We start from the raw sequence: 26,632 nt of genomic DNA, 5'->3' as shown, positions 1-26,632 counted from the left end.
TGGGCAACCATCCGAGGCTGCAGGAGACATCCAGCTTTCTCCCTCAGCAGGTGCTGACACATGCCCCACCGCCACAGACCCCGCCGCCAGCACCGCCGCCAAAGACCCCGCCGCCAGCACCGTCGCCACAGACCCCCAGACAGCACCGCCGCCACAGACCCCGCAGCCAGCACCTCTGCCACAGACCCCGCAGCCAGCACCGCTGCCACAGATCCCGCAGCCAGCACCTCCATGACTGACACCGCCGCAAGCACCGCCACGACTGACACCACCACAAGCACCGCCAGCGGCCCCGCGACGTCCTCGGACAGTGGCACCACCGCAGACATGCCTTCCATCCCCAGTGGTCAGTCGTCTGAGGCAGGTGGTGAGTTCAAGGACCCTGGGCAGCTTCCATGAAGCATTGCTGTCATCACAGTTGTCACCTGCAGGTGGAATGCGAAGCCGCAGCAGTGTGTGGTATGTCACAGCCTCCATGGCTACTTGTACCTCGGCAATCTTGTGGCACACACACCCAGGCGAGGGAATTGTACCGGCACACTGCACGTAGAGCACTCTGGGCACCAAGCCCCCTCCAGAACCAGTGGAGAAAGGCATCCACTACCTCAGTCCCTGGCAGGATGAAGCACTCTGGGAACAAAGCCCCCTCCAGAACCTGTGGAGTATCACATCCACTACCTCAGTCCTTGGCAGGATGAAGCACTCTGGGCACCAAGCCCCCTCCAGAACCAGTGGAGAAAGGCATCCACTTGAGAGACTGTGGCTTTGCACTCCCCAGTATAAAGCAGTGGGCAAACCACCCACTTGAAAGACTTGAGAGACTGTGGCTTTGCACTCCCCAGGATAAAGCAGTGGGCAAACCACCCACTGGAAGGAGAGACTTGAGAGACTGTGGCTTTGCACTCCCCAGGATGCATCAATGGGCATGGAGCCCCCTTGTGCAGCAGTGATGTCGTGCGTTCATCTGCCTGAGGTGCCCCCCTCCCCCTGAGGTGCCTGTTTCATTTTGAGCTGATGCCCCTGCAGTGTTCTCTCCGTTTCCAGTCAGGTGTCATGTGTGGGCTTCGCCCATGCATTTTGGGCCCAGTGGTCCACGGACAATGATTGGTGCACTATCCGGACTTGTGTAGTTGGTGTACATAATTGCGTTTACTGGATTCTGAACTTTGATAATGAGATTTCACATGATTACATTCGTTCAAATCAATTCCTTTTGTCCTTGCGTTCTTCCAGGGAGTGGGGGGGTGTATGTGTACTGTTGCTTCGTGTATTTGTGTGTATGGTGTTGTGGGTGGGGGTGGGGGTGTTGCGTGTTGCGGGTGTGTGTCACACTCTTTTCCCTCCCTCTCCCCTGTGTTGTAGGTGCAATACTCACCGTAGTCGTCGCCGCCGTCGTTGGTGCTCCTGATATAAGAGAAGAAAAACCAGCATTGGCAGTACCTGCAATTCGGGCTCCATGGTGTCCTGGTTCCTCGTGGGGTGTGGAGAGGTGATTGTTTTCCCTTCTGTGTACTGTTTCCGCCGTGTTTTTGTTCGCGTTGGTTCCGCCCCGGAGAAGGAGGTGGATAGGCATCTTGTGATAGGGTGGGCGGTACATTGTCATCCGCCTGTCTATTGGCGGTGTCCGCCGCGCTGTTTGTTTGTACCACCGTGGCGGTCGGAGTGTTAAAGTGGCTGTCTATGTTGGCAGTTTCCACCACGGTCGTAATCCCATTTTTTTTTTCACCGGCCTGTTTGCGGTATTACCGCCGCTTTAACACCGTCCGCCAGGGTTGTAATGAGGGCCTTAATCTCACGCAAACCAGGGATTTTTTTTTTTTTTACTGATACTGACAAAAGGGAGCGACCCCTTGGGCAAGGGTCGCTCCCAAGGGGGGCATGTTTTCGGGAAGGCCTTTTCTGCCCCCAGTGGGGGCAGAAACCTCTAGGCACCAGGGATATATATATATATTATTTTTTGAACGTTTTATTTTTTTATTTTTTAGGTGGGCCTTTTCTGCCCCCGGGGGGGGCAGAACCCTCTAGGCGCCAGGGCAATTTTTTTTTGTTTGTTTTTTTGTTGTTTGTTTGTTTTTTTAGAGATGGGTAGCGACCCATCAGGCAAGGGTCGCTGCCCTGGGGGGCAAATTGTATTAAGGCCATTTCTGCCCCCCTTGGGGGCAGATTGGCCGATGGGGGCAGAAACCACTAGGCACCTGGGATTTGTTTTTTGCCGCCAATGTCACGCAGGGGGAGCGACCCTGTAGGCAAGGGTCGCTCCCGGGGGGGGGGGGGGGTCATTGGGTGTTGGGGGGCAAATTTATTTTAGGCCATTTCTGCCCCCCCCTGGGGGCAGATCGGCCTATTATTAGGCTGATCTGCCCCCAGGGGGGGCAGAACCCTCTAGGCGCCAGGGAAAAAGAAAATGTTGTGTTTTTTTTTTGTTTGTTTGTTTTTTTAGAGATGGGGAGCGACCCATCAGGCAAGGGTCGCTCCCCTGGGGGACAAATTGTATTTAGGCCATTTCTGCCCCCCTTGGGGGCAGATTGGCCGATTTTAGGTCAATCTGCCCCCAAGGGGGCAGAAACCACTAGGCACCTGGGATTTGTTTTTTGGCGCCAATGTCACGCAGGGGGAGCGACCCCGTAGGCAAGGGTCGCTCCCGGGGGGGGATGGGGGTTGGGTGGGCAAATTTATTTTAGGCCATTTCTGCCCCCCCCTGGAGGCAGAAACCTCTAGGCGGCAGGGGGGGTTGGGGGGAGGGGTCAAATTTATTTTAGGGCATTTCTGCCCCCCCCCCCTCCCGGGGCCGGCTGAGCTAGAGGCCAAACTCCACAGGTAGGCACTTTGCAAAAAAACACCTCTGTTTTCTGTGAAAAAATATGTTGTGTCCACGTTGTGTTTTGGGCCATTTCCTTTCGTGGGCGCTAGGCCTACCCACAGAAGTGAGGTACCATTTTTATCGATAGACTTAGGGGAACGCTGGGTGGAAGGAAATTTGTGGCTCCTCTCAGATTCTAGAACTTTCTGCCACAGAAATGTGAGGAACATGTGTTTTTTTAGCCAAATTTTGAGGTTTGCAAAGGATTCTGGGTAACAGAACCTGGTCCGAGCCCCACAAGTCACCCCATCTTGGATTCCCCTAGGTCTCTAGTTTTCAAAAATGCACAGGGTTGGTAGGTTTCCCTAGGTGCTGGCTGAGCTACAGGCCAAAATCCACAGGTAGGCACTGTTTTCTTTCAAAAATGTGGATGTGTCCACGTTGCGCTTTGGGGCGTTTCCTGTCGCGGGCGCTAGGCCTACCCACACAAGTGAGGTATCATTTTTATCAGGAGACTTGGGGGAACACTGGGAGGAAGGAAATTTGTGGCTCCTCTCAGATTCTAGAACTTTCTGCCACAGAAATGTGAGAAACATGTGTTTTTTTAGCCAAATTTTGATGTTTGCAAAGGATTCTGGGTTACCGGACCTGGTCCGAGCCCCGCAAGTCACCCCATCTTGGATTCCCCTAGGTCTCTAGTTTTCAGAAATACACAGGTTTGGTAGGTTCCCCTAGGTGCCGGCTGAGCTAGAGGCCAAAATCTACAGGTAGGCACTTCGCAAAAAACACCTCTGTTTTCTTCCAAAAATTTGGATGTGTCCACGTTGCGCTTTGGGGTGTTTCCTGTCGCGGGCGCTAGGCCTACCCACACAAGTGAGGTATCATTTTTATCGGAAGACTTGGGGGAACGCTGGGAGGAAGGAAATTTGTGGCTCCTCTCAGATTCCAGAACTTTCTGCCACAGAAATGTGAGGAACATGTGTTTTTTTAGCCAAATTTTGAGGTTTGCAAAGGATTCTGGGTAACAGAACCTGGTCCGAGCCCCGCAAGTCACCCCATCTTGGATTCCCCTAGGTCTCTAGTTTTCAGAAATGCACAGGTTTGGTAGGTTTCCCTTGGTGCCGGCTGAGCTAGAGGCCAAAATCTACAGGTAGGCACTTCGCAAAAAACACCTCTGTTTTCTTTCAAAAATTTGGATGTGTCCACGTTGCGCTTTGGGGCGTTTCCTGTCGTGGGCGCTAGGCCTACCCACACAAGTGAGGTATCATTTTTATCGGGAGACTTGGGGGAACATAGATCAGCAAAACAAGTGTTATTGCCCCTTGTCTTTCTCTACATTTTTTCCTTCCAAATATAGGAGAGTGTGTAAAAAAGCCATCTATTTGAGAAATACCCTGTAATTCACATGCTAGTATGGTCACCCCGGAATTCAGAGATGTGCAAATAACCACTGCTCCTCAACACCTTATCTTGTGCCCTTTTTGGAAATACAAAGGTTTTCTTGATAGCAATTTTTTACTCTTTATATTTCAGCAAATGAATTGCTGTATACCCGGTATAGAATGAAAACGCACTGCAGGGTGCAGCTCATTTATTGTCTCTGGGTTCCTCGGGTTCTTGAATAACCTACAAGCCCTATATATCCCCGCAACCAGAGGAGTCCAGCAGACGTAACGGTATATTGCTTTCTATAATCTGACATTGCAGGGAAAAGTTACAGAGTAAAACGTAGAGAAAAATGTATGTTTTTTTCACCTCAATTTCAATATTTTTCTTTTTCAGTTGTTGTTTTCTGTAGGAAACCCTTGTAGGATCTACACAAATGACCTCTTGCTGAATTCAGAATTTTATCTACTTTTCAGAAATGTTTAGGTTTCTGGGATCCAGCATTAGTTTCATGCCCATTTCTGTCACTAACTGGAAGGAGGCTGAAAGCACAAAAAATTGCAAAAATGGGGTACGTCCCAGTAAAATGCCAAAATTGTGTTGAAAAATTGGGTTTTCTGATTCAAGTCTGCCTGTTCCTGAAAGCTGGGAAGCTGCTGAGTTTAGCACCACAAACCCTTTGTTGATGCCATTTTCAGGGGAAAAACCACAAGCCTTCTTCTGCAGCCACTTTTGCCAATGTTTTTGAAAAAAACGAAATTTTCCCTGTATTTTGGCCAATTTCTTGGCCTCCTTCAGGGGAACCCACAAAGTCTGGGTACCTCTAGAATCCCTAGGATGTTGGAAAAAAAGGACGCAAATTTGGCTTTATTAGCTTATGTGGACAAAAAGTTATGAGGGCCTAAGCGCGAACTGCCCCAAATAGGCAAAAAAAGGCCTGGCACAGGAGGGGGAAAATGCCTGGCAGCGAAGGGGTTAAACCATTTGATGCCTTCTGCCTGTCTCTGGAATACACGTCTGTGTGGGTGACAGCTGGGCTCTTGTGCATTCCCTTCAGATAGCCAATCACAAAGGGAGCTTATGTGTGCACTTTGTGCTTTTAAGCTCTACATTTGCAGATATTCTTTAAAAATGTGTAACTCGACTTACTCATTTGGCCTTTGTCGTTTTGGCCTTGTTTTGTTAATTGAATTAAGCTCTATTTTTCTAACCAGGTGTGGTACCTTTTTGTGTGGAATTTCGATGGTTTACTGTGTTACGTGTTTCACAAATACTTTACATATTGCCTCTTATGTTAAGACTGCCTGCTCAGTGCCAAGCTACCAGATGGTGAGCCCAGGTAAATTTATGGTGTGTATCTAATTTACCCTGACTAGGTTTGTGGTTCCTACTTGGACAGGATGCATACCTCTGCCAACCAGAAACCTAATTTCTGACAACTTCTTTTCAGGTTAGGCTAATTACAGCCTGGTTGTTTTTCTTCCTATTACAATACAATTATATTCTAATGAAAAATGCTCCCCATAACTCCTGTATTGCATTGACAATTTCTCACTTGATGCAGATCAAAACCAAGCAAAATCATCTTCCTTAATACACTTTCAGCATTTTAATTAAGCATCCCATCATTAAACAGTTAGAGGCATATTTATGAGTGTGATGGCGCAGGGCAGCACATCAAGTCGCCTTACTGCGCTGTCCTGGATCAATGGGAAAGGGCAGGAATGTGCTGTATTTATCCAATACAGTGCATTCCTGTCCTTTCCCTCTGCACTGATGCCCCTTTGGCAGACTAGCGCCAACGCAGGCACCCTTGAACCGTGGTGAAAGGGTGCCTGTGTTGCATGCAGGATTAAATTTGTGCAGGAAGGGACACTGTCCTGCATAAAAACAATCCTGAGAGGCTCTTTCCTCCTTCTATGTGTGCTGCAAAATGCAGCACACATAGAGGAGTTAAAAAAGAAGAGAAATAAACATTCTTCTCCTTGTTATGCCTCTCCTGGGTAGGCATAAGATTTTGGTGCATTCACAGATTTACAAGTATTTGTAAATCTGGGAATGCATCAAAATCTATGGGAATTGTGTGGGAACACCCACCACAACTCCCATTGAACCCCTACCCAGAGCATAGTAAGACAACAAAGCTATTTGCGCTGTGTTGCCTTGCTCCACATTTTTGAAACTGTTTAAAGCCACGCAAAGTGGCTTTGTGTGGATTCAAAAATATGACTTAGTACTTTGTGCCATGTGTGTACCACATTGTGTAGTGCAAGCATGGTGAAACCCACTTATATATGTGCCCCTTAATTAGCATGCACAAGTTAAGCATACAGTTTTTCTGCCTCAGCCCCACTTTAGTTTCTACTGTGTAGTGGTAGATAACATAGGCAACCCAAATCCTTTAGCATTTCTGTGATGCATGTTATCTCCTACAACTTCAAATAAAAAAATGCAATGATGATTTCAAACACTTCACACTACAGAATGATCCTGATGCTCATTTCACTGACCCATTCTTTAGCACCAATTTAGTTAAGAGTAAACTAGACTTGTTCATTAGTTCTGACACCAAATATGACAGAACACATTCTCCAACTATTTGGACCACTGGTAGTTCTAAGATGTGACATGGATGCAAACTCTACATACAACCTAAAGAGCACCTTCAGTAGGAGAAATATGATGATTGAAACTAATGGTGAAAATCCAACTTCGGCTATACATTTAACTTTCTCAACAGTGAGGAGCTTCAGAGGGTAGGCAAGGACAAAACAATCATAGGAGATCTCTTCCCCAAGCCCCCAGCACCTCACGCTTGGTTCATCTCAATGAGCTGAACAAAAAACTCAGTCATTCACTGTCTTATCATACAAAGAGTCTAGCCTTCACCTAAAACTACCAGTATGTCCAAAACAAACCTGCTCTCTGGCACACCAAACTGACCACACCTAATAAGATCCATTTTAAAGACATGCTAGAAATGAAGTAGCAAGATAACACACAATTCCTGTTACTCCCAACAGTTAATGACTATACCTCCCCTTAGTCAAACCCTCCTTCAACACAATTATAACTGAAAAAGTTGAAAGATTCAAAATAGCGAGTGCTCTTGCTAAAAAAATACCTTAGGCCTCACTTCATCCTCACAATTAAAGATTCACTCTCAGCAGTGGAGCTAACCTTCATCAGTTCACAAGCATCTCACTGCTACCCAAAAGCCAGGTTAAGATGAGGGCCTATCAATCAACTGGGAGTCGAATCCAGCATTTTACTTTACATAATGGCATCCACCATATTGAAAGGAATACTGTCTGAATTCAATGAGGTATAATTTTAGTCGTGACAAATTATTCCCTTTCAGCCATACCTCTATCAGCTGAAAGAATTAAACACTTGACAGCAAGATCTTGAACACCTAAAAAACAGTTCTCATTTCAAAGAAACTAACAACTATGCCATTGCGTTATATGGCACAAGAAAAGTTCTCGCATCACACCACCTTTTCCCACCGCACTGCCATTTTACACCGCCAATTCATGAAGATCAGGTGTAAGTAGACCTACTAATTCTGAAACCAGGCATGGTCCAGTTCCATCTACTACCATGAAGTGTAGAATTACAATCTCTTTTTATCCAAGTTGCTGTTGCATATAGCAACATACACAATGTAGTGTTCTTACAGAAAGGTTTTGACAGGGGTGATCCCTATTCCTTCCTTGCAAATATGTGTTCATATCAGTGTCACAATTGGAAGCCGTCTATCTAATGACAGTTATCAAAAACAACTTCCAAACCACAGTTGTTGCAGTATTTTTTAATGCTGATGTGATAATATGCAATCACCAGTTTCACTTTCTCTAATGCGCAGTCACTAATAATTCAACCCTCGCAGTTAGAAAAGCGCAACAGGTGTGGCAAAAAAGATAACCTAAGAAAACACATTGCCATTGATGTTTTCTGCATGACTTACAATTTCTGCTTTAACGTATACTTAGAAAAATATGGTTTAATAACACATAATAAACCACAAACTCTGTTACAGCCTTTTGTCTGCAAAATTCGACTTGATTGAGAGAACAGAATTGTATAAGAGTTTGGTCTGATTCATAACAGTTTCATTCCCGCAAGCAAACAGCTTCTACCATGCTCCTAAAGATAATATGCTTTTTGTAGAAACATATTTTGTCAAAATTACAACCCAGTTAATTAATTGTTTTTTAGGGATCATCTGGGTGGGGTATGTTCAATAAGAGAACCGTGCACTATGGGAACTGGGCAATATCAACTTTATCTCTTAGTAGATCCCCTTCCTTAAATGTAAGGAGAATCTTTTGGTATAATGGCAATGCTTGAACAGATTTGCTTATGAATGATCCTCCTGACATTTTAGAGCACTAAGGACTGAGGTCACCTGCTGGTCAGAAATAGAACTCCAACCATCATAAGAATATGACTTGGAATCAATTGGGGGATGAGGGTTGCAGGAATTTGTTTTATTATATGTAATGATTTGAATTAACCAAACACTAATACATTATCATCATCAGTTGATTGATTACTATGACATCTTCTATGCAAATTTTAATATAAACTGTTAAGTCAAATCTGTAATCCTAGTAGAAATTTTAATTTTCACTGAGAGATGATGCCCTCATTCAAACTTGTATTAAATATACTCATGAGTGTACCTGACCATGGAAGCCCCTTTAGGGGAAACAGTGCTCCAAATGTTAAAAATAAATCTAAGTTATGATCGGTGAAATCAAGTCTCGCCAGCAGCCCATATATAAACTAATGGTATAAAAGGTCTGTGTCTGCCTTGTAATCTGCACCTATGTGTAAGTCTACACGTTTTCACTATTGTTAATTTCTGTGTGGACATTTACAACTAAGTGTAGACTTTCATGGCTCCAATAAGTTCCTCTAAGACTTAATTTATGGGGTTTAAGCTACTACTAGTAAATTTTCATCGGTAGGGAGAAAATGTATTGGTTGAAGATCTTCCTGTGGGTAAATATAGGAAAAATAAATAAAGTTTACTAATTTTAAACACAACTATTACAAACATTTTAATGAAAATGTACATGTAAAATGTTTTTAATTCCTATTTGTACTCCAAAATTATTAAAATATAATTTTAGCATGCATTCCCTTTTCACAACAAAGGTTTATTCAATAAATATATTAATATGTTTTCTAAATATTAATTTTTAAATAAAGTAAAACCACCTTCAGTAGCTTTTTATTATTTATAATTATTATTTAGTGAATATAATCAAATGTCCGGTTCAATGCATTTTTTATTTTTTTATTAAAATTTTAAAATGTAAGCTAGTGTTTTTTAAATAAGAAATAAGTTAACTATGAATTTGATATTAAAAAATTATCATTATGAATTTTGAATATTCTTAAGGCTAATAAATCTATCTATCTATCTATCTATCTATCTATCTATCTATATATCTATCTATCACTCGTGCCCCCGCCATTCATAGTTTTCTCAACAATAATGTTACTGCAAATGTTACAGTGATATTATCAATGATGATTTAAAATATGTCATGAGTGCTGTAATAACTGGGGTAATGAGTTATAGTTACCTTAGGGCACTAATTATAGTTATTTCAAATAACTCTAATTGTAACTGCTGAATTTCTATGGGTTTGTATGTTTAAGTTGTGACCCTAACTATAATGTCTCTATAACTTTTGTTTTTTTTAAGTGAATTTATATGTTTTTAAATTTTATTTCATAACTATAAGGTCACTGTAATGTTTGTTTTCTTCAGTGAATTTCTATGGTTTTTTAACGTACAGTAATTTTTATTAGCACACGTTAATTCTACCAGTGCTGCGCACCACCTCTGGCTGTGCACAGCAGAGGTTTGCCTGAGGTCCTGGCCTGTGGCCAGGCTCTGCACCGAACCCCCTATTACCACCCAAAACCACACCTTTGACCGTACATGGCTGGGGTTAGCCACAGGCCAGGCCCTTCAGCCAACCCCCTGTAACCACCCAACTCCATGTTCTGAGAAAATGAACAAAACATATATTTGAGAAGTACGAAGAGTGAGATCACCTTTCTGCGTGTACCTCAAATATTTGAAGTTGAAAAAAAATTAAAACTGATAAAATGACAACTGACACACCTAGACTGGAACCCTCAGCCTTTTGTGTGAGGGTCTATGAACTTAAACACTAGGCCGCAGGTGACTCCTTACTATGCAGTCACCAGTAATCTCTATGACATTCAATCCAACAATGGTGATGGGAAAAAGATGTAAATGTTCCATCACTAGGAATGTTTGACATTCAAAACAGGAGTAAATAAGCAGACACACTGGCATAATGTACTAGGATTTGAAACTTCAACCTACTGAGCGACAGTCCAAGAGCTTTACCAGTACACCATAGGTGAGTCTGTTCTGCTGTGAATCAAAACCTAACTATAGCATTTCAACTAAACATCTTGCTAGTGTGATACTTTGAAGGTATTTAATGGAGAGACCACAGCTAGCAATAATAACTATTCTCTCTCTCTCTCTCTCTTCTATCCCATTTTGGGATAGAAGAGAGAGAGAGTGACTGGACCACGGGATAAGCCTGAAGGCCCCAGCAGTCTAGGCATTGCTCCCGCAAGGAGAGAGCTGCCTTAAATAGCAGGTCACTGCTTGCGGTAGCAGTCTTTTCATCTCTTTCCCTGCATGCATATTTGTGTGCAGGGAAAGAGATGAAAACTCTGCTTTCTACAAGCGGGAGCTGTTTGACAGCTTTCCCTTGCTGAAAGCAGAGTTATGTTTGCTTTGCAACAGCAAACAGCTACCTCCCAAGGTTGGGAACTTCGAGAGGTAGCAGAAGCCACCCCTGGAGGGTCCCCAGGGCCATGCATGGCTTCATGAGGGGGGCACACAGCCCCCCCTCCTTCATTACGTTTTGCATCAGGGAGCCATGGGAAGCCCCTACATTAAGTTAATTGAGCCCCGGGGAGGTGGTAGTTCAAGTGGACACCTATGTGCCCAGGGCATGGGGTACTAGGTGTACGCGCCTGAGTTCAGCAGCACTGTTTGTGCTGCCCTCCAGGGCCATGCATCCAGATGCACCCAGCACTGCCATTGCAGGCTGAGTTTTTTGGTGCAAACCTAAAACTCAAACTCGACATGTCACTCTTTCTGTGTGCCTGTCCACCATACACTGAGTTTACTATGGGTAAGACACCCCTCTGGCAGGCCTTATAGCCCTAAGGCAGGGTTCTCCATCTTATATGTGAGGGCATAGCTGCAAGAGCATATGCAGGACACAGATCAACACCAGTTTCCCAGCACCATGATGGCCACTCTGAACTCTAGGTTGTTTGGTATCAAACAACTCAGAATGATAAACCCAAACTGGTGCCAGTCTTGGATTTATCCCTAAATGAACTCAGGGGCCACCTTAGAGATGCCCCCTGCAAAAGCTATCTATCCTGGCATGACTGCTGACTGGTCTTATCCAGGTGCCACCTCCAGACAGCCAATATACAAACCTTGGGGGGTAGACATGATTCTCCGTTTTGTATAATAATGCCCTTCATGGGTGGAGGAGCTAACATCTTTTCCCTCAGGAATGTGCACTGTCCTGGTGGTGAGCTTCAAAGGGCTTACCACCCTTGAAACTCAATGCCCCAAGCCTGCTGCTAGCAGCAGATGGCATCCCGCTTTGCAAACTCCAACTTTTGGTGGGAGAAAAGGCAGGTCAACTAACAAACAGTAGGAGAAGTGGCCTCACCTGGCATGCACCACCCATAGGATGTTGCCAATGCGAGGTACACCCTCTTTTTCAGTTTCCTCCATCTTGGGATTGAGGGAAATAGCCGAGGAGGTTTAGGGTAGTGACTCTTTCCACAGGAAGTGGTCACTATAGTGGGTGTAGCCACCCAAAGGTAAGTGTCCCATTAGACTCTACCAGGTTCCCCATAAAACGCCCAATAAGTTCAGTATTTAGTGGGCCCCCCAGGTCAAGATTTCTGATTCAAAAGGACAAAGAAGACCAGCACCATAGAAGATCCAAAGCAAGAGAACCGTGCACCTGCTGCATCAAGAAAAGGTGCCAACCCCTGCCTGTTGCACCCAGGACCCAAAAATTACTGCTGCGGAGGAGCTGGACCCTGGACTGACCCAAAAAAAACAGGAGACTTTCAGGCTTTACAAATCTCCCTAGATCTCCCTTCTGAGTGGAGGCACCACTCTGCAAACCAACAAAGACCAACAAGCCAGTGAGGGTCACTTCATTGACTGGCCAATATCTCCTGAACCAGAGGTTGCAGCTGGACCCAATGACACACCAACAATTGCCAGGAAACCCCCCACAAATGTGCCAAGTTTGGTGGCACTGTGCCCTCCAGTGCCCAAGTCGTGCCAATACCCTAGGTACTGGTCAGTGGACACCGGAAACCAAGTAAAACAGCTCCCCCTGAGCTGTAACTGGACCAGAAGGAAGCCCCAGTCAAGGGACTTCAGGAACACCCTAGACCTCCCACATTGTCCTTCAACCGACCCTAACTGCGACCTGCATTTGGACCAGAGAGGCACATTTGAGCATAGCCCTTGGATCATAAACTTTCCCTGCAACCGACGACCTGGCACCTTGCAATGAGGAACCAGTTGTGCCCCAAGGGTCCCTCAACCTTTGCAACGTCGACACCACAAGGGGACCCCAAGGCACCACATTTAAACTTGCTCCTGCATACCTTTTCCAAGTGGTCCCTCGTGGTGGCCCTGCACCAGCTCCAGGAGTCTTTCCAACGCTGCTACTGCCATAACCAGGAGCCATCCAAACTACTCCTGCTGGCACAGTGTGCCCACTGATGACTTCGACCAACCTACCAAATCTGAACTTGATAAAGCAAACGTATGATTTTATATGCATTTTTACATGTGGCCTAATTATGCACAGAAAGAAGTAAAACTTGAAAAATTCATAACTTAAAAAGTATTTAACCAATTTTGATAATCTTGGTCTCAAAAATTATATAAAAATCTGAAGTATTTCTATAAATAAATTGGTCTCGGGTTATTCCTTTGAGTGTGTGAGTCGCATGATTAAAACTGTGAGTACAACAAATGCTTTGCACTTTTCCAAGATTAGCCTAATTGCTCGACCAAGCTACCTCAAAAATTAGAGCATTAGGTGATCTAGTTTTTGCCCCTGGAAACCGCATATGGTTACCTGGACCCCCTACACAGTGTGCCTAGTTTGTACACTACATAGAGGGCCAGCCTCCTACATTTGGTGGCAGCGGTGGGATAAAGACTTTGCATTTTCTAATACCACTTTGTCAATTTTGTGAGCACATGGATAAATTGCCTTTAGTTAATTCTTTTTGATTTTTAATTGACTAAACTTTTTTTGCAAATTTTTTAAATAATTGTTATGGCCCTGGTTAGATCTGTACAAGGCTAGCAAAAAGTTTTAAAAGTCCTTACTTTAGTTGGCCTGTCTAAAAAGGGGATTCTAACTTTCCAAAAAGGTCCCAACTTTAGTAAAGTAAATATGTCTGATACATAGGTCAGGACCCGGGAGCTCTACCTGAAACCTTATGAGGCATATAGTTATGACCAATTAAGAAAACTCTGCAGACTATACAAAATTCAGACTGGAAAGAGCCCCAAAACAAAGAAACATAGGTTTCGGGTGGCCCATTATGAAAGAGATAACCCCCCAGATGAAAATGATGATGATGCATCTGTGGTGGGTGAAGATCCTGTGCAGAATGGTGATGATGGTAGCTCCTCTTCCCTCAGCAGCTCTACAGCACCCACAGAGACAGACCTGAAAAATGCCAGGCTGACCAAGAGATTGGCTTTAGAGAATCAGCTCTTGGAGATAGAGAAACAAAGAAAGGAATTGGGCTTAGAACCCTTCTCTTGTGGCAGCATTCAAGTGTTGAAAGAAAAAGCTTTCAACATCAAACTCCCAAAAGGAGTTGTCCCTCCCTTCACTGAAGGGGGTTATATAGTAAAATAGTTTTCTGCCTTTGAAAGAGCCTGCGTTGGGTGGGAAATTAAAAATAAACATTGGGGCACACTGATGTGGGAGTTTTTCTCAGGAAAGTGCAGCGATAGGCTCCTGACACTGAATGAGTCAGATTCTAAATCCTATCACCTCATGAAGTGTACCCTGATTGAGGGCTTTAGATTTATAACTGAAGAGTACAGGATAAAGTTCAGGGAGACTGGAAAACCCCAGACCAGACCTGGGTAGACTTTGTGCACTATTCAGTAAAAATGCAAAGGGGTTAGTTAGCTGGAAATATGGTACAAGATTATGATGGGCTGTATAAACTGTTCATGAAAGATAATCTGCTTAGTAATTGTTTCAATGATAGACTACATCATCATATGGATGGGCTGTATAAATTGTTCATGAAAGAACATCTGCTTAGTAATTGTTTCAATGATAGACTACATCAACATGTGGTAGATCTGGGTCCACTTTCCCCACAAGAATTGGTGAGGAAGGCAGACCACTGGGTCAAAACAAGGGTGACCAAAAATACCTCAGGTTGGGGAGACCAAAAGAAAGAGGTCAAAAAGCCCCCCAAGAGAAAGATGGAAGCCAGGATAAAAATCACAAAGTATCTTCTGAAGTCCCCCACAAATCTGCAAAGGAGGGTGGGCCCAGAGACTTCTCACAGTCCAGGGGAGGGTACAAAGGGAGACACTTTGATCCCAGCAAGGCTTGGTGCCAAGATTGCAAAACCAAAGAGCACCAAACTGGAGACTCTGGCTGTAAAAACAAGAACAATACCTCTAGTCAACCTGCAGTAAATGCAGTTGCCAATATCCAGATGGGTCAGAGGTGTGGCCTGCCCAAGTCAATGTCCCCACAGAGGCAACAATAGTCGCTGAGGGTGGGGTAGAATTATCTAGTACTGCCTAGCTAAGGAATATGCAAAAATACAGGAAGAACCCTTTGAATAATGGGGAAAAGATAGAAGCATTGAGGGACACAGGAGCTAGCAATCTGCTCAGGAGGAGCTAAGAAATATCAGTGGCACCCACAGGGTCTATTGGGAGAAGGGGCTCCTGTACACTGAGGCCAGAGACCTCATACTTGGTGCAAACAGGAGGATGGTAGTGCCCCAAAAGTTCAGGGAATTTCTTCTCACTCTAGCCCATGACATTCCCCTAGCAGAGCATCTGGGCCAAAATAAAACTTGGAGTCGGTTAGTTAACACTTTTATTGACCAGGAATTGTCCCAAAAAGTGAAGGACTTTTGTCTGTCCTGCTCCAGCTGCCAGGCTAGTGGCAAAGCGGGTGGTCACTTAAAGCCCCCCTTATTGCCACTTCCAGTGGTTGAGGTATCCTTTGAAGGGGTAGGGGTCAACATTGTTAACCCCCATGACTCTCAAACAGCATCAGGACACAGATATATACTAGTGGTAGTGGATCATGCCAGTAGGTATCCTGAGCCTATACCCCTTAGGTCTATTATTGCACCTGCAGTTGCCAAAGCCCTCCTGGGGATCTTCACCAGGTTAGGGTTCCCTAAGGAGGTAGTATCAGACAGAAGGTCAAACTTCCCGTCGGCATACTTAAAACACATGTGGCAGGAATGTGGAGTGACTTATAAATTCACCATTCCATACCATCCACAAACCAATGGGTTGGTAGAAAGATTCAGCCAGACCCTGAAAGGCATGATTGGAGGACTCCCTGAAAAACTCAGTAGGAGATGGGAAGTCCTGCTTTCTTGCCTGCTGTTTGCCTACATGGAAGTGCCACAAAAGGAAGTAGGTTTTTTCTCCATTTGAACTTTTGTTTGGGCACCCTGTTAGGGGACCACTAAGGGGTTCATTATGAACATGGTGGTAAACACCAGAATACTGCCATTGGCGGTGTCCAGAAACCCACCATACAAAGATGCCACAAACAGAAACCACCCACAATTTGTTTGCCACCAGCCATTGCCAGGGCCTTGTCGGCGAAAGAGCTGCACATCCCACCCCGCCACCGCCGAACACACAAATACCCCGCCCTCCAAATAATGATGCACAAATCACCGTGGCGGTCAGTGGATGCCGAACAACCAATGGCGGTACATACCGCCTCGGCAAGCAATGGGACCCAACAGGAAGAAATGCACACATTGCCAAGTTTGAAACCCAAACACCTGACACACATCCACAACACTATAAAACACACACAGACACACACCCCACAATCCTTTGCACCGCCAATAGGAGAAGCCAGACTGACAACACTACAAGCAGAAGCTGAATGCAACAGCACACAACTCACACACCCAACCACACAACAGCACCCGCACCAATATCCACACAACACACCACCCACAACACACACCATGGCACCCCATAAGCACCCACGCTTAACAGAAAGGGAGCTAAGAACAATGGTGGACGAGATACTCAAGGTCGAGCCACAAATATTCGGGGCACAGGTCCAGCACACACCCATTGCCAGGAAGATGGAGTTATGGCAGACAGTAGTCAACAAGGTCAATGCAGTGGGAAACCATCCATGCACAAGGGAAGATGGAACGACCTGGGTGGAAGGTGAGGTCCGTGGCATCGAGGCACAACATTGCAGTCCAGGAAACTGGGGGAGGACCTCCACCAACACCCCCGGCTACACTAACTGGGAGGAAAAGGTACTGGCCATCCTGCACCCTGTGGGCCTCACTGGACTCACTGGAGGAATGGACCTGGGTAAGTCATCTACAATTACCCCCAAATCCACCACACCTGTAATGCATGTACCACCTCACCCCTCCAACTACCACCAGGACCACTACCCCACCCAGGCCACAATCACTACATCCAGTCACCCTGCATGCCCACAAACCCACCAACAGGCCCACATCCCTCCCCTGTGCACAGCCACCTACCCCTGCAAGGAATCACAGTGGCACTACACCACCCACAATGCACCCCCACATTCCATGCCAAATGCAATGGCAAGCTCACAAAAGGACCCTGTAGGGCCCAACAGTGCAAAATCTGCACAAAATAGTCCTGCCCTGTGCACCCCATCTGATTCTGTAAATGTAACATACATGTCCATTCCCCCCACAGGTACCACCACCCATACCACACTGACGGAAAGGGCAAGGAGTGCCAGGGCCCCACATGGAGACAGAGGCACACTCAGGACACTTGTGAGGGTAGTATGGACAGTGAGGAATACCCTGGCCCGTCACACAGCTCTAGACCGCCACCATCCAGCAGCCCCACCCAGGACACCACTGACACCCCTACCACCCAGCCACCAACATCAGCTCTGGCCAAACAACCCCACACCAGTGTATCCAGGCCACAGACTGGTGGAACACAAGGACAGAGGCCATAGTCACCACCTTCCAACAGGCAGGATGACGATGTCCCCAGTTCAAGTGGTACTACCAGACCTGTGCAGGGGACACAAGCACGGGGGGCTAGGCCCACTGGGGGGCATCAGTGGCCCAGCAGGGAGGCCAAAGGATGGATGCTGCAGCCCAAGAGGTGATCTCTGAGGTCCTGGGAGCATACCACCATACCACGGACAAGATGGGCCAGATCGTGGCCACCCTGGAGCAGAATCAAAGGCTGCAGATAGCACACCACCAAGAGGTCATGGAGCAGGGGAAACAGCTCAATGCCACCATGGCCGCCACTGCAGGGGTGCTGCTGCACAACTTCCCAACCCAGCCTGAGACCCCCACAAACCAGAAAGCCCCTACCACAGACCACGATACAGACGAGCCATCAACATCAGCAGCAGCAACTGGACTGGTGCCACTATCTAAGGACACGCAGGAGACCAGCACCCCTACCCGTACAGTCCAACCACGGGCACTCAAACGTTCCCTCAGGCCCAGATATGGTACTGGTACACCTGCCAAGACTAAGGGATGGTCAAAGAAGTGACTCTGACATGAACTGTCTCCCAAGTGTGCCACTGAACCACCATCCTCATCGGCCAATAGCAACTCAACAACCTGCAAGGTACAGATGGACATATTACCACTGCCACCAATGGCTGAGACAATGTAGCCAGTATGGACATCCACCATCAGCCCACTGCCATCACTATAAAGAGCACAATGGCATCCCTGACACCTATTAAAACACATGTACACCAATGTCAATGTCTCCTGTCATTATGTTGAATCAAATCGAAGTGTGAATGAATTTGCCATTGAAATCCAATAATCAGACCTTTATTGCAGGAATGGCACCCCACGCACAACATGGTGTGGAGTAAACAGAAATGTCTAACTAGTTGTTCATCATGTCACATGGCACTTGAAAACCTTGTTACAGTGTAAATGTCTACAGACCCAACACCCCCATAGAGAATACGTCCGACCCACAGTATGCAGTACAGACAACAACATCAGCAAACAGTACCTCTTAGTCACTGGAAGTATAGTTGGATCAGTTGGCTCCTGGAGTGTACATCTTCCCTCTCTTCATCATCACCATCACTCCCATCCCTTCTCAGAGGAAGCTGGTCTGGATATACAGCACCCTCTCCCTCCAAGAGGGGAATAGATTTCCTTAGAGCCATGTTGTGCAACATGCAGCAGGTCACCACTATTCTACACATCTTCTCAGGGCCATAGCACAGGGATCCCCCAGAGAGATGGAGGCAACGGAATCTAGCCTTCAGGAGACCTATAGTGCGCTCAATCACCCTCCTAGTATGTCCATGGGCCTCATTGTAATTCCTCTCAGCATCTGTTCTAGGATTCCTCACTGGTGTCAGGAGCCAATGCATGTTGGGGTAGCCAGAATCACCTGCAAAAGTGGGAAAAACATGACTGTAACTAACTACCCTCAGTTGCAGACAGCTTGGCTGTCAACAATGTACAGTAATATTGTCAGCCACACTCACCTATGATCCATCCTCTGTCCCCTTGTAGTTGTTCCATCATGTGTAGCACACTGCCGTTCCTCAGCACAAATGAATTATGGACTGATCTAGGGAACATGGCATTCACATCATTTGAATGTTCATAGAGTGAAAGTTCTTCCTGTTTCTGTACACCTGTTCACTTACTCTTGGTAGGATGAGAGCTACGTGGGTACAATCAATGGCACCTATCACATGGGGAATGTTGGCAAAAGCAGAACAGTCTGACTTGATGGCAGGTAGTTCAGCACTTTTGGGAAACCTCACATATGACTGCAGGTGTTGCACAAATGCATCCAGGAATCTGGACAGGATGAGGCAAAATATTGGCTGTGAAAACCCTGCACCCATGCCCACAGTCACCTGAAATGAACCCGTGGCCAGGAAATGGAGTACAGAGAGCACTTGCACTTCAGTAGGGATGACATGCTGATTCCGATTAGCCGGTCTCAGTGCTGGATCCAGTTATGTACAAAGTTCATGAATAGTAGCACGAGTGAGTCTGTAATTGATAATGATGTGATGTCCTACCATGATCTCCAAATCAACAAGTGGTCTGTACACAGATGGGGCCCTCCCTCGCCACATGGGTCTGTACCTTGGAGGAGTGGAGAACACATGTGAGGGACACACATTCATTTGCACTACATGTTGTGTATATAATACTGCTGTAAAGCAAGTAGGTGACACATAAGCATTTTAGGATGTTAAACTGTAGTGACATGTCCTAACTGATACATCTGGACTGTTGTGGTGAGTGAATTGTCTTTTGGCCATGCATTTGAGGGCTGGGGTCCATAGGGCCAGCATGGGGCCAATGACCAAAAAATAACTGCACAGTTGTTCGAAAAATGTCAGCCCCCTGTCATCCAGATATGTAGCAGTGGAAGTGACCTCATACCGCTAGCGGTTGTCGTAATGGCGTAAGGCAGTTTTTTCCACCTTGCACCCATTCATTGGTTAACAAGGTTGTCAATGGGGAATATGGGCCTATCATGATCGCTGTGGGCTGTGACAGTGCACACCACAGCGGAGCATATGCTATTTCATCACCCCAGCTTCACTTGACTCCCGGATTCCCTGCATGCAAGTACTTGTGACGGATTTGTAACTGCACAGCCATTTAATGCATGACAATCTGCGTGAGTGAGGTGCGGTAATGCTGTTTTAAGTGTCTGCCCCATAGGGGATGTATGGCCAGTGGTATCACATGTGCTTTTTCTGACCTCAGTGTTTCTTTCCAGTGTGTCTACTACAGGTCAGTGCCCATCCGAAGAGGGGACTCTGGCATGCCATCGCCAGGGAGGTACCGACCCTGGGGGTCTACAACCGGGGGAGCACCCACTGCAGGAAACAGTGGGAGGACCTGTGGTGCTGAGCGAGGGAGACCTGCGAGGCCCAGCTGGGGAAGTCCTCCCAACGAGGAAGGGGTGCCTGTCGGGCCCTGACCCCCCCTAATGCGGCACATTCTGGCGGTGGTATATCCAGACTTGAATGGGTGCTTGAAGGCTGCACAGCGGACACAAGGGGTGAGTACCAAGACCATGTATGCATCCTTGATGGATGTCTGAGGGTGCTGTAGTACGTATGCTGTCTAGTGGCGGGGACTCTGACTGATGTCATTTAACATAATGGCTCCCATGGACAGTTAGATGATAATGGTCAGGTCTGCAGTTCTTCAGGTCCTTCTGTATGGTTGGAGATGGCTGTATACCAGGGTTGTGGCCACTAGTCAGGGGCATAGCCATGAGTATAGCTGTAGGTACTGCATGGTGGTATATTTGCTGGGTGGGAGTATGTTTGAACCCGATATGTACATCCATTCTGCTATTTACAGATTTCTCTCCTGTTTTGTCTCCCCACCCCTGTACTCTTGTGTCGTCTGTGTACATCAGCATCATCTGGAGAGGGAGCAGTGGCACCAGCGAGTGGGGATGCAGCAGCCCAAGGTTCCAAGGAGGCGAGGAACGCCAAGGGGACCAGTGGGTTGGGGAGCGAAGGGAGTACCATGGGGGAGGCAACTACCTCTGGAAGTAGTGATTCTGATACCTCCTCCGATGGGAGCTCCCTGGTGGTGGCGGACCCTAATGGGCCCACCCCTTCTTTGACATCTTCTGCAACCCCCCGTACCATCACCGCCCTCCCAGTTGCGCCCCACCCAGTTGCCCGTGCCCGCACACCCAGAAGGGTGGGCGTCTCTTTCACCCCAGGCTCCTCATCCCCTGCCCCAGTCAGCCCTGCTGCCCTCATGGAGGAGGCTAGTGACCTCCTAGGGCCATATCTGTAGGGCAGACAACCATTGTCAATGCCATACAGGGGCTAGCATCCCCGATGCATCAGTGCAATATGCCTGTGATCTCTGGCCTACAGAGATCTTTTCAGGCTTGTGTCTTGTCTTTGATGGCAGCCAGTGTTCCTGGTCTTTCCGTCCCTCCTCCAACCACCTCTACCCCTTCCAGAACCCCACTCCCTTCACCCATCCCAAGCACACGTTCAGGCAGCCATGCTCACACCTCAACACACAAGAAGCACACAGAGAAACACAAGCACCACACTTCCCACCACAGGCATACACACAGCCAACATACAAAGGCACAAACAATAACATCCACTTCCGCCAGTGTGTCTACCTCTACCGCCTCCCTGTCTATCACCTCTACATGCACACTCACAGGCACTGCACCTTCATTCACTGTTTCTGACCCCATTCTTGCAGTCACCACAACATCAGACATCCAGTCATGCACCCCAGACACTACACCTGCACTCACCACAACGACTCTCAATACCACTTGCAGCACACTCACCAAACTTGCAGACACCCAGACAACATCCATTTACACTGGAAGATTACTATTAGAGAGGCTGATAAGGGTGGGAATATTGTAATCATGAACACCCTCGACTACGATTTGGAGATCACTAAACAACTGGGTGATCCAGACTGTTATGAGAGGATTTATTCTAACCCTATACCGGGACTTTCCAATAAGATTAATAAATTCTTGAAATCCTGTTTTGATCAACAACTTCTGAGAGAGGATGAATACATGTACTTACGAGTATTTAGACCCAGATACCCTTGTCTTTACACCTTACCCAAGATCCACAAAGACTCTCGCTCACCACCAGGTAGACCTATAGTTTCAGGAATTGGAGGTCCAACCGAAAGACTATCGGAGTACGTCGACATTTTCTTACAGCCGTTTGTTGTCAACCTTCCTTCTTTTATAAAAGATACTAAGCATATTCTTAGTATCCTTACTGACATCACTTGGGAGCAAGGTATGATACTAGTGACTCTTGATGTTACTTCATTGTACACGAGTATTGATCATGACTTAGGCGTAATTGCCTTGCGTCATTTTCTATATAGTCAATCAGCTAGTCTATATGGACATACTAACTATTGGACATGGTCAGGTTAATTTTAGACAATAACTTTTTCTCTTCAAAAGGGAGTGGTATTGACAAAAAAGGGGTGTGGCAATGGGATCTCGTTTTTCACCAGCATATGCGAACCTCTTTATGGGGTTCCTAGAACATAGACTGATTTGGGGTCAGGAGGGGAAAACTTGGAATTCGAATATACTCTTTTGGGGTCGATACATCGACGATTGCATTATGATTTGGACAGGAAATACTATCAAATTAAATGAATTTGTTAGTTACTTGAATTCCAATGATTTTAACATCAGGTTCACTTGGGAATACAGTGAGACCAGTATCACCTTTTTGGATGTAGAACTCTTCATCCACAAAGATAAAATTGAGAGTCGCCTGTACAGAAAAAGCACATCTTGTAATTCGATCTTGCACGCAAGTAGTGCACATCCAAGACATCAAGTTCACTCTATCCCCTACGGTGAAATGGTTCGTGCTAGGAGAAACTGCAGTTTGGAGGTGGACTTTAGAAATAACATTGATGACATGATGTCCAGGTTCAAATCACGTGGTTATCCTACAACTATCCTGAATAAAGCATTCAATAGGATTGGACGCCTATCCAGGGATGATACTCTGAAACATAGAAATAGAGTCACTGATAACATTGTCAGATGTGTAGTGGACTATACTTCCACTTCAGCGGCTTTACGAAGGTGCATGAGAAAACATTGGCATATACTCAAGGCGGATGTAACTTTGAAAGGTCAGATACCAGACTCACCTACTTTCACTTACCGTAAAGGGAGAACCTTAAAAAATATCTTATGCCCTAGTTACTCTTCAACATCTCCACTGGATAACTGGCTCACAATTCGCAGCAAGGGGTTTTTCAAGTGTGGTCGTTGTGGGATGTGTAAATGGAGCAGATCAGGGATTTCCAGTTTCAACAGTTGGATGGGAGATAGTTTTCAGATTACTTCTAACATTACGTGTGACAGTAATTTCACTATATATATGATTGTATGTAGATGCGGTCAGTATTATATAGGCAGTACCATTAGATCCCTTAGAATGAGAATCAGCGAACACTATAGAGCTCTCATAGAACGGAATTTGATTTTGAAACTATATCTATGGAAGAGTTTTCTGTTAAATAAATAAATATGTCATTATTAGGTTTGGTCTGTAGGGGAGGACCAAAATACAAACGTGATTTGGATTTAGGTATGACTTCTTTTAATACATGATGTTGTCATTATATTTTTTGAACTATGTGGACATCAGTCTTTACAATTCATTATATATTTACTTTTTATTTAATTTTGTTTCTTTGTAATTTTATAATTATAGTATTAATAATAATACCTTTTTTTGATATCCCGAAATATTTTTTTTAAATTAGCTATTTGGGGTTATTATAAACGTGGTTTACACTCCTATAATATTTCAAAGATGGCGTTCGCGTGTATTGCCTGTTTTCCTTTTTTTATTTTGTTTGCCTGCGTTCTTTACACGCTCTAGGCAATAGAACACGGAAGTAGATTGTCTCGCTTCTCGCAAGGTTTGGCTATAGTTAATGTGGCTTTTAAAGATGGCGGGCTAATTCGAGTTTTGCTCGCCGTTTTCGGAGCGATGTACTCGTGCTCCGTATGCCCTATTAGATGAGTTAGGATGAAAGGTGAGTGGGGGCTACAGATGGTTTTTCGCGCTGTCAGCGCGATTAGATCTTTTGGCTGGCGGTCTCTATGGAAATCATTTAACTTTTTCCTAGTTTACAAACTTATGTTAATTTCCATTGTTTTTAGGGATTATTTATACATTATTACGTTGATTGGATCCACACACACTGGGCCAGTAATTGGTAGGTGTTTTGTGATTACTTTGGGCGGATTTACCGGGTCTTCACAATTTAATTCATTATTTCTTTCATGTGTCTGATTATTATGCTTTATTATTAATAGGAATACCTTATTGTGTCAGCGAAGTTGGCTTATGCTATACTGGATTTAGGTAGGGTTTATCTTATATGGGGTCACGGTGGCTAATTTTGGTGGTTTTGCGCACATTGGGTTTATATGGCTATAGTAATTCTATTAAGTGAAACATTTGAGCAGCACTGTAGTCCCTGTTCATTTAGGGTCATTTGTGGGTTTATACTGTGAGGTCCTTTGGGTAATTTTGGATTTTTATATATATTTAATAATATTTGCACCTTCTCATTTTCACGGGGTTTGTATCTTGGTTCCTCCCTTCCATTTCCAAACTGGATTTTTTTGACTCTACATTTATTATGATATCTAATTCACATTTTAAAATATATGAGTAATAATTTGATGTAAACTGACGATTATGCCAATTTTGGCACCATGGTTTATTTTGATTGCAATTTGAGATATATATGTAAGTTTTGTCTTTTACGTGTAACGTATGTTCTGTTCCATGTTTGTGCACTATATGTAGTTCTTATATATGTAATATTTTTTGCAGCCTTGAAAAAGTCACGGGGAGTAATCACTCCTATGACGAAACACGTGTTGGCTGTCTCTGTCTTTCATTAAAGATGAATTCTTCACTTCAAGGACTCCATCGAATCTCTACTTTCATATATGTTTTCATTTGAATTGGATCATTGGAAATTTTGAATATGAACATTAATAATCATTGATTATACAGATAGAAATTTATTTACGTGTGCCTCAGTCTTTGTGCTAGTATCACCTCTACATGCACACTCACAGGCGCTGCACCTTCATTCACTGTTTCTGACCCCATTCTTGCAGTCACCACAACATCAGACATCCAGTCATGCACCCCAGACACTACACCTGCACTCACCACAACGACTCTCAATACCACTTGCAGCACACTCACCAAACTTGCAGACACCCAGACAACATCCATTTACACTGGAAGCCTGTCTTGTCCCACTGTGTCCACCCCCCTCCTCCTATTACACTCAGACGTTCCCAGACACCCACCCAACACACACATCCACCACACCTCAGCATGCTGTACAGTCACCTGCATCCACGTGACGCACACCTACACCTGTTACGACCACTCTCTCTACCTCCACTCCCACACCTTTCTCCAGGTCCACCACGACTGCCCCTAAGAAACTTTTCCTATCCCATGTAGACCTTTTTGAACCCACTGGCCCACCTCGTCTCATCCCTAAACATGCACACCTCCATTCCCTGTCCACTCCTCCCACGTCCAAGTCCACCCCAGTCCACCCTTCCCATTGCCGTCCACCTTCCCGTGTGAGCAAGAGGCCCCCAGGACCATCTGCCTCCCGGTCCAAATCCACTCCCCCATCTTCCAAGGCTAAACCCAAACCCCCTCCACCTCCCAAACGTAAGCCCAAGCCCCCCTCCCAGACGTAAGTCCCCACCCCCACAACCCCCTGCCCCTGTTTCCTGAGGTTTCTGGCTGCCCCATTGATGCCCCTTTATGGTGGAGTCCCATGTGCACATGTGGGAGTCAAGTTCGGAACATTTGGGCCCATCCGCCTTTTTGATATGGACTGGCCAATGGCCTCATTTGGACAATCTGTTGCTCCTGGAGCATTAATAAAGTTTGTGTGCCCAGTGTTGGTGTTGGCACACTCTGGATCCGTGGTTCATCATTTCATTGTTGGGGGGTGTTGTGAACATGTGAGTACTTTGGGCAGATTGCCTTGGCTTGTGTCGGGTAAGTACCTCTTGCTCAGGTGTGTGTGGCTTGTGATGTTGTGAGGGGTCGTGGGTGTGTTGCGGGGTGGGTAGAGTGGGTGGGCTATGTAACTGTGCCCTTTCTTCCCTTGTTTAGTAGGTTGCGGTACTTACCGTCGTCGTCTTCGTCGGCGGTCACAGTGGTATATGGCAAGGAGCAGCACTGGCATGATTTGCAACTCTCTCTCCATGTCTGCTTCGGCGTGTTGTGTGAGCCTCCAGTGACTGTTTCCTTTTATTTGGTTTGTTTGGGCCAGGCTGTGTGTGGCGGTGGTTCCCGCCCCGGAACTGATGCCGGTCTAGTGCTTCATTATTTGTTGGCCGCCGCCATTGTCGACACTCCTCTTCTGGCAGTGGGTGTTTTTCAGGCTGCCTGTTTTTTATGTGCTTCATTATTTGGCGGCTCAGACCGCCTGACTATTGGCGGTAGTTACCGCCACTGCCGGCGGAGCGGT

General features: G+C 45.8%; 1 long non-coding RNA gene across 1 annotated transcript in view; it reads left to right on the top strand.

Moving 5' to 3' along the window:
* The window catches only part of LOC138282400 (uncharacterized), a 174,442-nt gene extending 148,405 nt beyond the window's left edge, over positions 1-26,037 (top strand). Inside the window, exon 3 of the long non-coding RNA XR_011200947.1 lies at positions 24,952-26,037. This is a non-coding gene — a long non-coding RNA (uncharacterized lncRNA). The remainder of the gene's footprint in view (positions 1-24,951) is intronic.
* The last annotated feature ends 595 nt before the right edge of the window (positions 26,038-26,632 follow it).

This window comes from Pleurodeles waltl, chromosome 1_1, assembly GCF_031143425.1.
Source record: "Pleurodeles waltl isolate 20211129_DDA chromosome 1_1, aPleWal1.hap1.20221129, whole genome shotgun sequence".
NCBI classification, from domain to species: domain Eukaryota; kingdom Metazoa; phylum Chordata; class Amphibia; order Caudata; family Salamandridae; genus Pleurodeles; species Pleurodeles waltl.
Note: the sequence above shows the minus strand (reverse complement) of the source record. Positions and strands in the feature narration are given on the sequence as shown.